Raw genomic sequence first — 16,025 nt, forward strand, 5'->3', positions numbered from 1 at the left:
GGGAATACAGATACAGAATTCCCTAAAAGTGGCGTCACAGGTAGATAGGGTCGTAAAGAGTGCTTTTGAAAATTGGCCTTTATAAATCAAAGTATTGAGTATAAGAGTTGGAATGTTATGGTGAGGCTGTATAAGACATTGGTGAGGCCGAATTTAGAGTACTGCATGCAGTTTTGGTCACCTAATTACAAGAAGGATATTAATAAGGTTGAAAGAGTGCAGAGAAGGTTTACAAGGATGTTGCCGGGATTTGAGAAACTGAGTTACAGAGAAAGGTTGAATAGGTTAGGACTTTATTCCCTGGATCTTAGAAGAATGGGGGGAGATTTGATAGAGGCGTGCAAAATTATAATGGGTATAGATAGAGTGAATGCAAATAGACTTTTTCAACGGAGGCGAGGGGAGGAAAATAAAAGTAGAGGACATGGGTTAAGGGTGAAGGGGAAAGGTTAAAGGGAATATTGGGGTGGGGGGGGGAGGGCTTCTTCACACAGAGAGCGGTGGGAGTGTGGAATGAGCTGCCGGATGAAGTGGTAAATGCGGGTTCATTTTTAACATTGAAGAAAAGGTTGGACAGGTACATGGATGAGAGGGGTGCGGAAGGATATGGTTCAGGTGCAGGTAAGTGGGACTAGGTAGAAAAATGGTTCGGCACAGCCAGGGAAGGCCAAAAGGCCTGTTTCTGTGCTGTAATGTTCTATGGGAATGGGGAATAAATGCTGCAGCTGCGGCGCAAAGAATGACATGTTGGACTTTCCATCGTTATCTGGTGAGATATTCAGAGATTGTGGTCAGGAACTCATTGGAGTCGGCTTTTCAGAGAAGGAACTGGTGGATCAATGCTTTCAGAGAAGTGAAACTGCCGCCCCGAAAGTCAAACAATCCCCACAGTGCTGAAGAAGGGCATTCGGCCCATTGAGACTACACCAACAGCAATCCGACCCAGGCCGCATCCCCACATACTGAGTTTACCCCCAATAAAGGGGCAGTGAAGACGTATTTCCGACGAGGATGGGATGCAAACCCAAATGTGTAGAACGCAATGAAGTAGCAATCCATCGCCTTCACCACTGGGCCACCTCGTCATACAAAAATGCCCTTTCTAATCACCTCTTGAACAAAGAACACATTTCTCCTGTAGGATAATGTTGTGTTTCTACTTTCTCGTTAATTTTGCTTCGTTGTTACCCTTCCAATCTATTTAAATCCCGAGAAAATAAAGAGGGAGACAATTCCCTGTTTGGTTTTTGAATTCACCAAACACAACACAGATGTAAAAGGGCCGTAAGGTCTGTGAGCTTGTGGTGCAACGGTAGCGCGTCTGACTCCAGATCAGAAGGTTGTGTGTTTAAATCACGTCAGATTCAAAGAACAATTATTCATCCGTCCTCGGATTTTGTATCTGGATAAAGTTTATTGTTCCTGAAATGACGAATTTCAAAACGATGAGAGATACAGTACTTTATGTATTTGCTCAATCTGCGCCTGTACCTCGGGCAATAAAAAGACAATATAATGAAAGAAATGCATCTCAGCTGTAAAGCACTTTGAAACTTCCAGCCGTTTGGGAAAAAAAAACACATTTCGAGACAAGATAAAAGCAAAATACTGCCAATGCTGGAATCTGAAACAACAAATGAAAATGCTGGAAAAACTCAGCAGGTCTGACATCATCTGTGGAGAGGGACCAGCTGAGATTGTCCAGAATGTTCAGACTTCAAGACACCCCGTCTTTCCTCCAAAATTAAAAAGAACATGCGGTTTGATATGAACGGGAAACGCACCTTTCTGTCTCCACCTGATTTGTGTTTTTTCTTCATGCACCCATCTCATTCTCTTTCCTGCTAATCCAAAAGTCTTAATTAATGCGTTGAAGCCGCTGTTTGCTGCATTAAATGGTTCTCCGTATTGGGGAAAATAACTGATCTCGTCAGAAGTGAGTTGTCGTTCCGGAAGTGTAAATGGCAAGTGTACAATGCGTTTCGTCAATAACAGGGTCAGTTCCTCGTTAGTATAGTGGTTAGTATCCCCGCCTGTCACGCGGGAGACCGGGGTTCAATTCCCCGACGGGGAGTTCATCGCAATTTTATTATGCCAAATTGTACGTGTGTCGTTCTCTAATTTTGAAAACGGCAAAAATAAAAGACTGTCAAGAATTGAAACTTTCGAAAATGGAAATCTTTACATTTGTACGGAAACTTTTCGTGACCCGAGATCAACGTTCGTTCAATTCATCAGCATTTTGGCTCACCTTTGACGTGGCGACGCCACGGAGTCAACACCTTGAATATTACCCTGACATTAGCACAATGTCAATAAATGCTGTGATTTCATATTTTTCAGTTCTATTTTTGGATGATCCATTGATTCCAAATCCCTGAAAATACAAAGGAAACCTCCAATGTTTTCCAATATTGGAAATCCCTTTGAGTCTGTGAGTTGTGAAGATTCATGCAGCGTGAGGAATGGAATATTAATGCATGATTGTAAGAGCAGGAAGGTTCACTTCGAGCTGGACAACATTTTGGTGAGGCCACCGCTGGAGGACAGTGTGCAGTTCTGGTCAAATCACTACTGTAAGGATTTGATTGCACTGGAGAGGGTGCAGTGTCCATTCACCAGGGACCAGATCGTAGACTGGGATGGAGAATTTGAGCTATGAAGAGAGATTGGATTGGATCAGATTATTTTATTTAGAACATAGAACATAGAACATAGAACACTACAGCACAAACAGGCCCTTCGGCCCACAAGTTGCGCCGACCACATCACCTACCAACCTACAGACCTATCTATAACCCTCAATCTCATTAAACCCCATATACTCATCCAGAAGTCTTTTAAAAGACCCCAGCGAGTTCGCCTCCACCACCACTGACGGCAGCCGATTCCATTCACTCACCACCCTCTGAGTGAAAAACTTACCCCTAACATCACTTCTGAACCTCCCTCCCCGCACCTTAAATCTGTGTCCTCTCGTAGCGACCATTTCAAACCGGGGAAATAGCCTCTGAGAGTCCACCCTATCTATCCCTCTCAACATTTTGTAAACTTCTATCAGGTCGCCTCTCAACCTTCGTCTCTCCAGGGAAAAGAGTCCCAGCTCCCTCAACCTAACTTCATAAGGCATGCCTCCCAGTCCAGGCAACATCCTTGTAAATCTCCTCTGCACCCTTTCAATAGCTTCTACATCTTTCCTATAGTGAGGCGACCAGAACTGCGCACAATACTCCAAATGAGGCCTGACAAGGGTCTTATAAAGTTCCAGCATTACCTCCCGACTCCTAAACTCAATCCCTCGATTAATGAAGGCCAGTACACCATACGCCTTCTTGACCACCTCCTCCACCTGCGAGGCCGATTTAAGAGTCCTGTGGACCCGGACCCCAAGATCCTTCTGCTCCTCAACACTACTCAGACTTCTGCCCTTAATAGTGTACTCGTTCATCCCGTTGGTTCTGCCAAAATGGACGACAACACATTTATCCGCGTTGAAGTCCATCTGCCACTTCTCCGCCCAGTCCTGCATCCTATCTATGTCCTGCTGCAACTTTTGCCATCCTTCCAGATCATCCACAACACCACCGACCTAGAGCTGTGAAGGCTGAGAGGAGACGTGATTGAGGTGTATATGAAACGGACAGGGTGGATAGGAAGCTGCTGCTGCCTCACAGCACCAGGGACCCGGGTTTGATTCCCGGTTTGACTCAGTGTCTGTGTGGAGTCTCCATGTTTCTCCGTGTTTGCGTAGATTTTCTCTGGGTGAGCAAAGATCAAAGAAAATTACAGCACAGAAACAGGCCCTTCGGCCTTCCAAGCCTGCATCGATCATGCTACCCGACTTATCTAAACCCTCCTTCCATTCCGCGACCAGATCCCTCTATTTCCATCTTATTCATGAATTTGTCAATACACCGCTAAGAAGTCACTACCGTATCCATTTCCACTACATCCATGGCAAAGAGTTCCAGGCACCCACCACTCCTTCCCTCATACATCTCCTTTAAACCTTGTCCCTAACACCTTAAACCTTTGCCTCCGAGAGACTGATTCTTTCACCCAGGGGGAAAAAAAAAGCTTCTGACTATCCACTCTGTCCATGCCTCTCGTAATCTTGTGGACTTCTCGCAAGTCGCCCCTCAACCTCCTTCATTCTAGGGAGGACAAACCAAGTTTCTCGAACCTCTCCTCATAGCTAATGCCATCCTTAGCAGGCAACATCCTCGTAAATCTTTTCTGCACCCTCTCCAAAGCCTCCACATTCTTCTGGTAGTTTGGCGGTCGGAACTGAACACTAAATTCCAAGTGCAGCCTCAGTAAAGTTCTATAAAGCAGCAACATGACTTGCCAATTTTTAAACTCAATGTCTGAGCCGATGAATGCAAGAATGTTGTATGCCTCCTTGACTACTTTCTCCACCATCATTGCCAATTTCAAAGACCTGTGGACCTGTCCACTCAGATCCCTTTGGCTATCAATACTCTTATGGGTTCTGTCATTTACTATATATTTCCTATCTGTATTAGACCTTCCAAAATGAATTAACCCACATTTGTCCGGATTAAATACCATCGGCCATCTCTCTGCCCAAGTCTCCAACTGATCTATATTCTGCTGTATCCTCTGATGGCCCTCATCACTACCCACAAATCCACCATCGTTTGTGTTGTCTGACAACTTACTAATCAAATCAGTTACACTTTCCTCCAAATAATTTATATATTACAAACAGCAAAGGTCCCAGCACTGATCCCTGAGGAACACCACTTGCCACAGCCCTCTATTCAGAAACAAATCCTTCCAGTGTGATCCTCTGTCTTCTTTGACTGAGTAAGAAGTCTTACAACACCAGGTAAGAGTCCAATCAATTTATTTGATAGTAAACTCACATGCTTTCGGGATTTGCCCCTTCGTCGGGTGATGAATGGGCAAACCCCGAAAGCTTGTGGGTTTACTATCAAATAAACTGATTGCACTTTAACCTGGTGTTGTGAGAATTCTTACTGTGTTTACCCCAGTCCAACGCCGGCATCTCCACATCATGATTTCATCAAAACAGACAGTGAAATGGAACATTGTTCAATAAATCTGAGTTGTCAAAAAAAAATTGCCTAAATTTGGAATACTTTGAAAAGTTCAGGGGGCAGATTGCTATGGGTGGCTCGTTGGTCTAGGGGTATGATTCTCGCTTTGGGCGTAATATGAAGAATGCGAGAGGTCCCGGGTTCAAATCCCGGACGAGCCCTGCATTTTTTCCGAAAGATACTTCTTTGCAATGAAGGTGGCGACCATGAGTGAAAGCCGAAGCAGTGTTTACCTCCCGGGAACTCATTGCAGAGAAAATATCTTTGCAGAAGTCGGAAAACAACCATACAGTCTGACAGGATTGGGAATCCCAGTCAGATTTTAATTTTTCCATGTTTTAGTTTAATTCCGGTGTTCCGAGTGAACCGTGAGTGTCGGTGAGTTTCAGCAGTCCTGTTGAGGGGAAATTTACAATCAGGAGAAGGACACCCGAACAGAGGAAATAAGGGCAGAAGAAGGCCATTCGGCCCCACAAGTCTGCCCCGCCATTGGCTGATCTGTTTGTGTTTCGATTTCCACATTTCCATCTGTTCCCGATAACCTTTGATTCTGTTGCCAAATAGGAATCTATCCACCTCCGGAATAAAAGTGTTCAATATCCCCGCCTCCACCGCCTTCTGAGGCAGAGTTCCAATGCTCCGAGAGAACAGAATTCACCGACCCCAAAAGAGGAAGCTCAGTTTTCTTTAAGTGTCCGTTGTTCTGCATTCACTCACAAGAAGAGACATCATTTCCACGCGCAACTTGTGAAGACCATTCAAGATCTGATGTGCTTTGAACAAGGTACCTCCCACTCGGAGTATCTCCGGTGCAGAGATTCCCAGCCAGTCTGTGGAACCTTTCCTCTTCTCAATCTGGTAAATCTCCTCTGCACTGTCCAACTATTCAAGTTATCAAACTGACAATCTCATCTGGACCGATTACAGCGCATTTACATCCTTCATTAAATATGGATACCGAAAGTTCAGACAATATTCGAGATACTTCACTAATGACCTAAACAACTGAAACATAACATTATTTTCTTACATGGTCAAATGTCTGTAACAAAGCAGACATTCCATTAACCTTTTTTAATACTTGTTGTACCTGCATACTAAATATTTGTGACTCGAACACAACGAGATCCCTTTGCATCTGGGGAAGTTTGCAGCCCTTCTAGAATTGAGTAATAATCTGGTTTTGCTCTCTTCCTGCCAAAATGAATAAGTTCGCATTATATTCCAGTTGCCAGGGTTCTACCCATGCACAAAACCTTTCTATAACTATCTCCAAGCTCCTTACGTCCTCTCCACAATTTACTTTGCGACATATATTGTGTCTTCTGCAAATTTTGCTGCCGTGTTTTCAGCTGTGGACTGCGATAGCTGAGCTTCTATAGAGATGACAACTCCCAGACACAAAGTGTCCGATGATCTTTTCCTGTGCTGTAACTATTCTGTGTGTATGGATGTGAAAACCATTCTGTATCACTTGGTGTGTGATGCAGGAATTGAGTGTGGAATTCATTGTCTATCTGTCAGTCTCTATGGGTGTGTATGAGTGAATGATTCATTCTGGATCACTCTGTCTTTTGTTCACACTGTGATTGCGGATTGATTGTTTGTCTCCCAGTCTCTGAGCCACTTTGTAGATCTGGGACAATTCAATAAATAATTTACCTAAATGAAATCGGGTCTTTTTTTTCTAATTAATAAACTGCTCGACACGATCCCCCACCCAAACTACTTCATGTAACATTATCTTTTTGTCTCTGAAATCCATTCACCCTCCAACACTTCCCCAGCTTTCCATTAAATACAGCTGTGCTAATCGTCTCCGATCACAGAATCCGTACCGTGCAGAAGAAGGCCATTTGGCCCATCAAGTCTGTACCGACCACATTCCCACCCAGGCCGTGGTGCTGTAACCCGCATTTACCTTGATGATCCCCCTGACACGAGGGTCAACGTAACATGGCCAATCAACCTAGCCCGCACATCTTTGGGTTACGGGAGGAAACCCACGCAGACATGGGGAGAATGTGCAAACTGCACAGAGTGAACCGAGGCAGGAACTGAACCTGGGACTCTGGCGCTGTGGGGTAGGAGTGCTAACCATTGTGCCTCCCTGCCGCCCAAAATTCTTTCCCGTTTCTTCGCAAATTTCCCGTCTCGTATTCTTGGATGGTCAACTGAAATTTAAATCTAGTGATTGTTTCTTCTTGTATTCTACAGCGATATATTCACTGCAGGGAATTCTCGTCAGCTCAAACCTGCTCCCGATTTAATAAACGGTGGCTGGGCTTGTCCGGGATTATGAACCCGGGACCTCGAGCACGATAATTCTACCCCAAGTGAGAATCAAACCCCAAGACCAACAAGACAACTGCCAACTGCCAACGCTTTAGCCAATAGCAAATTGCAAATGCTGCCAACTCAATGATGATTTTAGAGTAATTTGTCTAGTGGAATTTGTGATTAAATTACGAGGTCTATTTTATCACAGCCCAGCATTAATTCTTCATATTGACCGATTCCTGCATTCCTGATGTGAATGTCTTCCCTCTGTTGAAGTTCTGGGTTGCGGCCGGTAGATGTCAGCACACTCAGATAGAGCGAAGATCACAGACCAGAGAGGGGCAAACAAACAAGAATTGTTCAAATTATATGGGGGAATGGGAAAATTGAACAATATTAATTTTTAAATGATATTTACTTTGTAACAAGCAGTTGTTATCGTTGTCTGCCCTTCGATTCGAGGGTGACATCCATTCAGGGCCGTGGGTTTCTGCTATGGATCTTCATGTGAGTGAACAGGCCCATTCTCGGCCCACAGAGCTTTCTTCCCCGTTACTGTATTCTCTGCCGCCATTTTGCCTGGTAAAAAAGTATGCTGCAGATTGGGGGACAGGTTTTGCCCATTTTCAAGCTCCTCTCAGTCTTCAGCATGAAGGCTGCCTCGCTTCAGTCTGGAGGATGTCGGGGAAGCGTTACTGATGGAATTTCCCTCACAATCTTAGGATGCGCTGATACACTGGTCACATGTACATCATTGCGCTAAAAACACCAACCATCAATGGTATGTATGAGTGAGATATATTCTTATCTGCCCATCTCTGGTCACGTTTTATCGAAATGACATTTTCTGAAAATCTTTCACTAATTTAAAGCCCAGGATCAGCCCATCCCTCAGCCTTGTTATTACAGGAGAAGAAGGATCCAGTTTCTCAGTCCGTTACTGGGCCATTCTCTTTCTACTCAATGATTCTTCTTTTTATGGCCTGTTGGTGTCGCCTGCAGGACCAGCATTTGTTGCCCTTCCCTAATTGCCCTTGAACTGAGAGGGGCTTGTTTGACCATTTCAGAGGTCAGGTAAGAGTCACCCTCTTACTCTGGGTCTGGAGTCACATGTAGGCCAGACCAGTTAAGGAGGCCAGACTTATTTATCTAAAGTGCACCGGTGAACCAGATTATAGTGAACAACAATCGCCGGTGGTTTCAAGGCCGCCATTACTGAGAGGAGCTTTCAATTCCAGATTGATGAAATAGTGAATTTAACTTTCATCAGTGTCGTGGTGGGATTTACTCCGTGTCCCCAAAGATTAGCGCGGGCCTCTGGATTACCAGCCCAGTGACATCACCTTTCATCCCTGTAATCAGAAACACTTCACTCAGCTCGTTATTAAACCTCTTCCTGAGGAGATTAGATTTTCCTCCACAGAATTTTATTAAACTATTTGCTACAAAGCCTGTTGCTCCATTCGGGAGCATCAATAATTTATTAAGATCACACAAAAAAGACAGATTTCCTCGGAGGAGACTAAAATAATGAGATGAGAAAATTGAATGAACAAAACAACAAGGAAATACATTCTGAGAAAGAGCCCTGCAATGTTTGCAAGAAAATGCAGAACTTTCAGCTGAAGAAGGAAATGTCAGTTTGCCGGAAGTTTTACCAGATTTCTGCACAAAACGACCGCGACAGGACTCGAACCTGCAACCTTCTGATATCATCACCACCACAATTACCGAAGTCAGACGCCTTATACATTAGGCCACGCGGTCAACCGATACAGTACCCGCCCAAATGTTAGCCTCATGTGAATAACTGCCGTGATTATATTTATTTTCAGTTTTGTTTTTAGTTACTTCTCTGATTCCCAGATGCCAAAAAATTGAAGTGGAATCCCCAGAGATTGTGAACACCAGAATTCTAACGTCCACTTCTAACATTCTTTGGCTGCCTGTCTGTGCAGAGTTTGCACGCTCTCTCAATGTCTGCGTGGGTTTCCTTCGGATGCTCCGGTTTCCTCCCATCTCCAACCATGTGCAAATTTGGTGGATTGGCCAGGCTAAATTGACCCTTATTGTTTTGGGGATTAGCAGAGTAATTACGTGGGGTGAAAGGGAGGGATTCACTATCGGAGAGTCGGTGCAGAATATCTAGGCCGAATGGCCTCCTTCCGCACTGTCGGGATGCTTTGCCTCTTGCACTTCCTGTCTTCAATCTTCAATGCCTGTCCTCAAATCCTTCTGCTAGCAGCTAATGCAGCAACTTTCCCCTGTGTACCTTAGTTCAATACGTTCTACTCTTTTACACCTCTCTTCCAGCGCCACTCAATCCCTTTTGCTGCAAAGAGAGAAACTCCGAGTTATCCAGCCATACCTTGGAGCTAAAATCCCTCACCTCTGGATCCAAACCAATAAATCTACTTTCCCCCTTCATAAGGACTCTCACACACTTTGTAAAGTCTGGTTACCGGATCTGGGGGCAATCCTAAAACAGCTACAGTTAATCAGGGCTTCATAAAGATTGAGCAGAACTTCCCAGTTTTTATACTCAGTATCTCCAGTTATGAAGCCAAACATCCAATCCGCCTTCCTGACGACTCTCTTAAAATCGTCTCTCTCCTTCAAAGGTCTCTCTGACCCTCTCTGAGCCTTACACAAGAAGAGGGGACATCTTAACACAACATGCAACAATTTACAGACAAAAGAAGTCCTCACGGAGAATCTTTTTTACACAACAGGAAACACGTTTGCAAGGGAAGGCGATATGTGAACAGAAAAAAAAATATTTCCAGAGCCGGAAACACAACAACAGGGCAGCATATTTCACAACAGCAGAAAGAAAAAAAACACTCACCAACATTTGACAAAGTTACCTAGGTAAGATTGGTCTGGAGAGATATTGGCAAAACACGGATAATTGGGAATAACTCCGAGGTAAAAAGACAACGGGCAGCATGAACACTTTGGGCCGAAGGGCCTGTTTCCATGCTGTAACCCTCTATATCATAGAGCACAGCAGGAAATATATTTACAAACAGTGAAACACTTTACACAACGACAGTGAACATCTTTGAGCAATAGTTCAAAGCAGGACAGCTGTACAGCAGGAAATATGCTTACAAGAATATATTTGCAACAGGAAACTAATTTAACATGTGAGTGATCAATTCCGGGTCCTGCCGGTTTCTCGGAACCTTTGTCTGTCGTCACTCATTTACGAACACTCTCTTTTGCTGCTTTTGTGCGTGTCTTTCTCTGTCCATTGCATTCTTGGTGCTTTGCACTGGAATTGTACGGCCAGACTGAAGCTCCCTCACACTCGTGCTGGAGTTAAACAACAATGTGGAAGTGAATATCTGAATGGCTACATTGATAGGCAGCAGGGGGAGCTGGATTTACCAGAGCAAAGTGACGCAACGGAAGTGTTCTGGACTGATAATTCAGAGGTTGATGCATCAAAACCATTCTCTGCTATTTTCTGTTAACGATGATAACAAAACTACTTGACAACAATTCTGCAACATTTCCGTGGAGTATGCAAGCATTTGCATTGGCTCCGCTTTTCTGTTTTCATCCTCAAACTGCAGTCAATCACATTGATCAGCACACAAGCTGTAGATACTGTGAACATGCACCAGGATATATTAGTGACCGAGGTCATGGTGTGCAGGGCACAATTTCAGAATTTGTGGATGATGTGAAAGTTTGGAGCGTTGTGAACTCTGAGGAGGATAGTGTAAAACTGTAAAAAGGACATAGACAAGTTGACGGAATGAGTGGACACGTTACAGCTGAAATTCAAAGCTGAGAATTGTGAAGTGATTCATTCTGGTAGGAAGATTATAGAGAGACAATGAAAAGTAAAAGGACCGAGTTCAATTCTGGCCTTCAGTGACTGTGTGTATTTTCCACATTTTCTCTGTGCCCACTTGGCTTTCCTCCGGGTGCTCTGGTTCCCCCACACTCCATTGATAGGGGAAATGGACTGACCATGCTAAATTTCCCCGAATGTCTCCCAGTATGTTTAGATTAGGAGGATTAACGGGGTAAATATGTGAGGTTGAGTGGATAGGTCAGAGAATCAGTGCACACTCAATGGACCGAATGGCCACATTCTGCACTGTAGGGATTCAATGATAGAAGTTTTCATATTCCAGTCAAGAGTTCATCAAGAACCAGGGGAAAATATTCAAGATAAGTATCAAAACTGCAGCGATTCAGTGCCTAACGTGCATATCTTTGGAAACTAAAGCAACATTTAACATGGCCAATCCACCTCACCTGCACATGTTTCAACCAGGGAGCAAACCAGAGAACCCAGAGGAAACCCACGGGGGAGAATGTGCAAAATCAGCAAAGGTCAGAACCAAAGTCAGGTCTCGGGGCTGTGAGGCGGGGGAGTGGGATTAGATAGAATGTTGTTTCAATAACACCAAATGGGTTGTTACTGCATTGTAAAGATTCTGTGGTTTGTGAATCTATAATATAATCCTATTGAATGGAGCAGCAGGCTTGAGGGACCATGTGATCGAATTCTGATCCGATTTATTGTGCTGCTGTGTCCAGGAAGCTGCTAATTGATTTCTCATCATTAAATCAGAATTTACTCCAAATGTATAAATGCAGCAACCCTGTGCTCAGTGACAAACACTGACTCGTGGTTAAGCAATGTCTCAGTTTTAATATTCTTATCCGTGTTTCCAAATCCCTCCATGTCCTCAGCTCTTCCTGCCTTTCGTCATCTCCAGCCAAACAATCCTCTGAGATATCTGAACTCCACTGATTCTGCCCTCGTGATAAGTAGTCTCACAACACCAGGTTAAAGTCCAACAGATATATTTGTTAGCAAAACCACTAGCTTTCGGAGCGTTGCTCCTTTATCGCCTTACCTGGTGTTTTTCTGAGAACTGAGACTGCAGCTTCTGTTTCCCCAAGAGAATCTCTCTGGATAAAGCCGGAATTTACAAGGATTTCTGTCACTGAGACATTATCTGGCGGTCTGTGTCTCACTGCTCTAATCACTCTATCCCTCCATCCCCTCTCATCAACTCTATATGAAGGCGGGATCTTGTTGTTTAGTGACTGAGTGCACACAATCTGTATCTACATCTGATCAAATATAATTCAGATTGTGAACAATATCACCATTTGAACCAGCCCTGGGTTAACCCAGGCACAGCTCTGATTGGCTGCAGCCCCCTGAATCTGGGGAACAGACACTGTGAGCATCGCCGGCCTCAGAGGCTTTCACAGTTACTGAGCTGGGAAACTCCAACTAATCCCCGAGAATCCACAGCACAGAGCGAGAGGAGAGGAAAACCTGTCCTGGGAGCTGTCAATCTGAGACACAGTTTGACCTGTCAATGTGCAGATGTGAAGCTGCTCCTTCCATTCCCAATCTGCTATAACCAGGAGTTCCTAACGCCCAATAATGACCAGCTTGCAGCAACGTGTTTGAATGAACACGATGTCATATCATCCAAGCAGCATTTTGAAATGATCATTCAGTGTATTCTGATGAAATTTATTTCTTATGTTCTGTGTGTCATTCCATAAGAATCTTCCTCTGAAATGAGTCCTTGTTTTGTCCTTGCGCTCCTGATGCTGTTGTTTTTCAATCTGCTCACATCCTGATTTCCCTCATGGAACCAGAGAAAGGGAACAGCACTGAATCATTCGGCTTATCTTGTCCATGCCAGCCCGAGGGGCACCCAGGTGTCCTCTTCAAGCTCACCTTCCTGCACTCGGCCCGGAGCCATGGAGCTGAAAGCATGATGGTGATCCACATACTTGGCACCAAAATACCAGAAGGAATTCCGGCTCCGGGGCTGCCGGAAGCAAACACTTTCAACGATAATCGCTGCGAGCAGGACTCGAACCTGCGTGGGGAAACCCCATTGGATTTCTAATCCAACGCCTTAACCACTCGGCCATCGCAGCGCCACACTACCGCCCCCTAATATAATCACCTCAGTAGCGTTCATACTAACTTCATCAGGCACCGTTATTGTACAAAGCGCAGTGTGTGAGCTGAAATTTGTTCCTCCACTTTCGTATCTTTGTCTCTGATGGACAACTCACTGACTAGGTCAGAGACTTGTTTTTGTATCTCGGTAATTTTTCATTACAAACAAATTAGGCCCGAATAAAAAGAAAAAGAAAAAGAGAAATCTCTATTGTATTTCATTATCATCAAATGTTGTATTCGCCCCCTATTTTTGTCCACTCGGTTGAAAACACAGGAGGAAGTGGATAAAGTTATAAGTAAATAATCAATGCGATGGCCGGGAATCGAACCCGGGTCAACTGCTTGGGAAGCAGCTATACTCATCACCTTGCAGCACCTTCCAAACCCACGGCCACTACAGCCTAGAAGGGCAAACACAGCAGATACATCAGGATAACACCACCGCGCTGCAGGGCACTGATATTTATTGATTGATTTTTAGTTATTTATAAGTTGTTGTTGTTGCGTGTGAGTTTTTAATCTTCTTTATCTTCCAAAAGAAGCAGAAGAATTATTGAAAAATATGTTCCTACTTCCAACGCAATCAGCGAACGCAATATCAAACGTTAAGAAAGCCACTGGCGTTTGCGTTTTCTTCTGTGGTTTCCCTGAGAACCGAGTAAACAAACACAGAGTGGAAAGATGGCAGAGCAGGAAATATCTGTGTCAAAGCTGAATCGCGTCAATGAAGCAGCAAACTGTTTGCTACTAATCTGATCCAAAACACGACTCTGATGGGATTTGAACCCACAGCCTTTGAATGGCTAACCTGTCTGTAATTAGAAGCCCAACGCACTATCCATTGCGCCACAGAGTCACACATCTGATGCTGCCTTTACAGGGTCTTATATGGATTCTTGACAATGTAACAGCTGCCGGTAAGTTCAACAATCTCGCATTTAAAACGTTGGGAACTTCATTGATTGCAAACCATGTTGGACATCTTATGCCTGTTAAAACAGCGTTGGAAATGCAGACCTTTATGTCCTTTTTATAGGGAATCTGTCCAGAATGATCCTCCCTCTCTCCTCCTCCTCATTCTCTTGCACAACTTGGAGTCTAATCCGGCAGGCTTCATAGTCGGGAGACACTTTCTACTCCCTCTGTCACAGGGCGGATCAGTTGCATTAAAACCCCTGAACAGAACACAACACAAAGCTGGAAGCTGGAAATCTGAAACAAAAACAGGAAATGCTCAGCAGGAGAGGCAACACTTCGATGAATGGAGATTTGTGTAAAACCAGCTCCTGAAGCACAGCACAGCTGCACAGTTTAAAGTTTCCTTTAAATTTAAATTAAAATTAAATATTAAAAATTAAAATAAAAAAAATAAATTAAAATTAAAACAAAATTAAATAGGGATTGGAATGCCCTGCCTGCTGCAGTTGTAAATGCGCCTAATTTGGGGGCGTTTAAGAGATCCGTGGACAGGTTTATGGATGGAAAGGGATTGGTTTAGGTTAGAGGGTCATTGCTTTTTAATTGGTTGGCTGTTCTGCGCTGCAATGTTCTATGTTCTATATATCCACAATGGATGCTCCATTATATGATTTTGAACAATTCAAATTGAGAATGTGCATTGTTATTCTAGTCGCCACAGCCTGAAAACCACTTCAGGCATTGATGACACCCTTGGATTTTAAATTTGTAAATCCATTCTCTATCTTTTTGAAGCGAATATTGAAACATTATCCATCAGCCGCTCAGTTCTTTTTGAACGAGAAGGAGAATTGAGGATCTATTTGGATAACTTTCTTTGACGAAATTTGTACAGAAGCATAAAGGCGAGAATCACACACAGCGCTTCATTAAACTCACCCGCTAAACATTGAAAGGTGACAGTTATTCATCAAGGGATGGAAATCCATTTATTCGTTTATTTTCCAGACGTCGCTGGATTCCGGGGAAGTGCCGGATGATTGGAAAACGGCTAATGTTAGGCCGTTGTTTAAGAAGGGTGCCAGGCAAAAGGCGGGGAATTATAGGCCGGTTAGTTTAACGTCTGTGGTAGGTAAAATGTTAGAATATGTCATTAAGGAGGAAATTGCGAGGCATCTTGAAGGGAATTGCTTGATACAGCAGACGCAGCACGGTTTCATTAAAGGGAAGTCGTGTCTGATAAATTTATTGGAGTTCTATGAGGATGTGTCTAGGGCAGTGGATAGAGGAGAGCCGGTGGATGTGGTCTTTCTAGATTTTCAGAAGGCGTTTGACAAAGTACCTCACAAGAGGTTATCGCAGAAGGTCGAGGGACATGGAGTTGGGGGTAGGGTGTTAGCGTGGATAGAGGATTGGTTGTCAAATAGGAGGCAGAGAGTGGGGGTCAATGGGTGCTATTCGGATTGGCGGATGGTGACTAGTGGAGTGCCCCAAGGGTCGGTGCTGGGGCCTTAGCTTTTTACCATTTATATAGATGATCTGGAGGAGGGAACCGAGTGCAGGGTGTCGAAATTTGCTGATGACACCAAGATTGGGGGAACGGCAAATTGTGCGGAGGGTGTGAAGAGTCTGCAGAAGGATCTAGATAGGCTGGGCGAATGGGCCAGGAAATGGCAACTGGAATTTAATGTTGGCAAGTGTGAGGTGGTCCACTTTGGTGGGAAGAATGGTAGGAAGGACTATTACTTACGGGGCGAAAAACTGCAGCAGGCGACGGTGCA

The 16,025-nt window shown here is 44.1% G+C and overlaps 5 non-coding genes across 5 annotated transcripts; 2 read left to right on the forward strand and 3 right to left on the reverse strand.

The window, feature by feature from the left end:
- Positions 1-2,002: 2,002 nt before the first annotated feature.
- trnad-guc (transfer RNA aspartic acid (anticodon GUC)) lies at positions 2,003-2,074 on the forward strand. Its single transcript has one exon. It is a non-coding gene; the product is annotated as a tRNA-Asp (tRNA).
- Positions 2,075-5,159: 3,085 nt separating this feature from the next.
- On the forward strand, positions 5,160-5,245 carry trnap-ugg (transfer RNA proline (anticodon UGG)). Its single transcript is given in 2 exon segments — positions 5,160-5,195; positions 5,210-5,245. It is a non-coding gene; the product is annotated as a tRNA-Pro (tRNA).
- Positions 5,246-9,039: 3,794 nt separating this feature from the next.
- trnar-ucg (transfer RNA arginine (anticodon UCG)) lies at positions 9,040-9,131 on the reverse strand. Its single transcript is given in 2 exon segments — positions 9,040-9,075; positions 9,095-9,131. It is a non-coding gene; the product is annotated as a tRNA-Arg (tRNA).
- Positions 9,132-13,216: 4,085 nt separating this feature from the next.
- trnas-aga (transfer RNA serine (anticodon AGA)) lies at positions 13,217-13,298 on the reverse strand. The gene has a single exon. It is a non-coding gene; the product is annotated as a tRNA-Ser (tRNA).
- A 793-nt stretch (positions 13,299-14,091) lies between these two features.
- On the reverse strand, positions 14,092-14,182 carry trnar-ucu (transfer RNA arginine (anticodon UCU)). Its single transcript is given in 2 exon segments — positions 14,092-14,127; positions 14,146-14,182. It is a non-coding gene; the product is annotated as a tRNA-Arg (tRNA).
- Between the last annotated feature and the right edge of the window lie 1,843 nt (positions 14,183-16,025).

This window comes from Carcharhinus amblyrhynchos, unplaced genomic scaffold (assembly GCF_965287045.1).
Source record: "Carcharhinus amblyrhynchos unplaced genomic scaffold, sCarAmb.v2.hapA scaffold_42, whole genome shotgun sequence".
Lineage (NCBI taxonomy): Eukaryota > Metazoa > Chordata > Chondrichthyes > Carcharhiniformes > Carcharhinidae > Carcharhinus > Carcharhinus amblyrhynchos.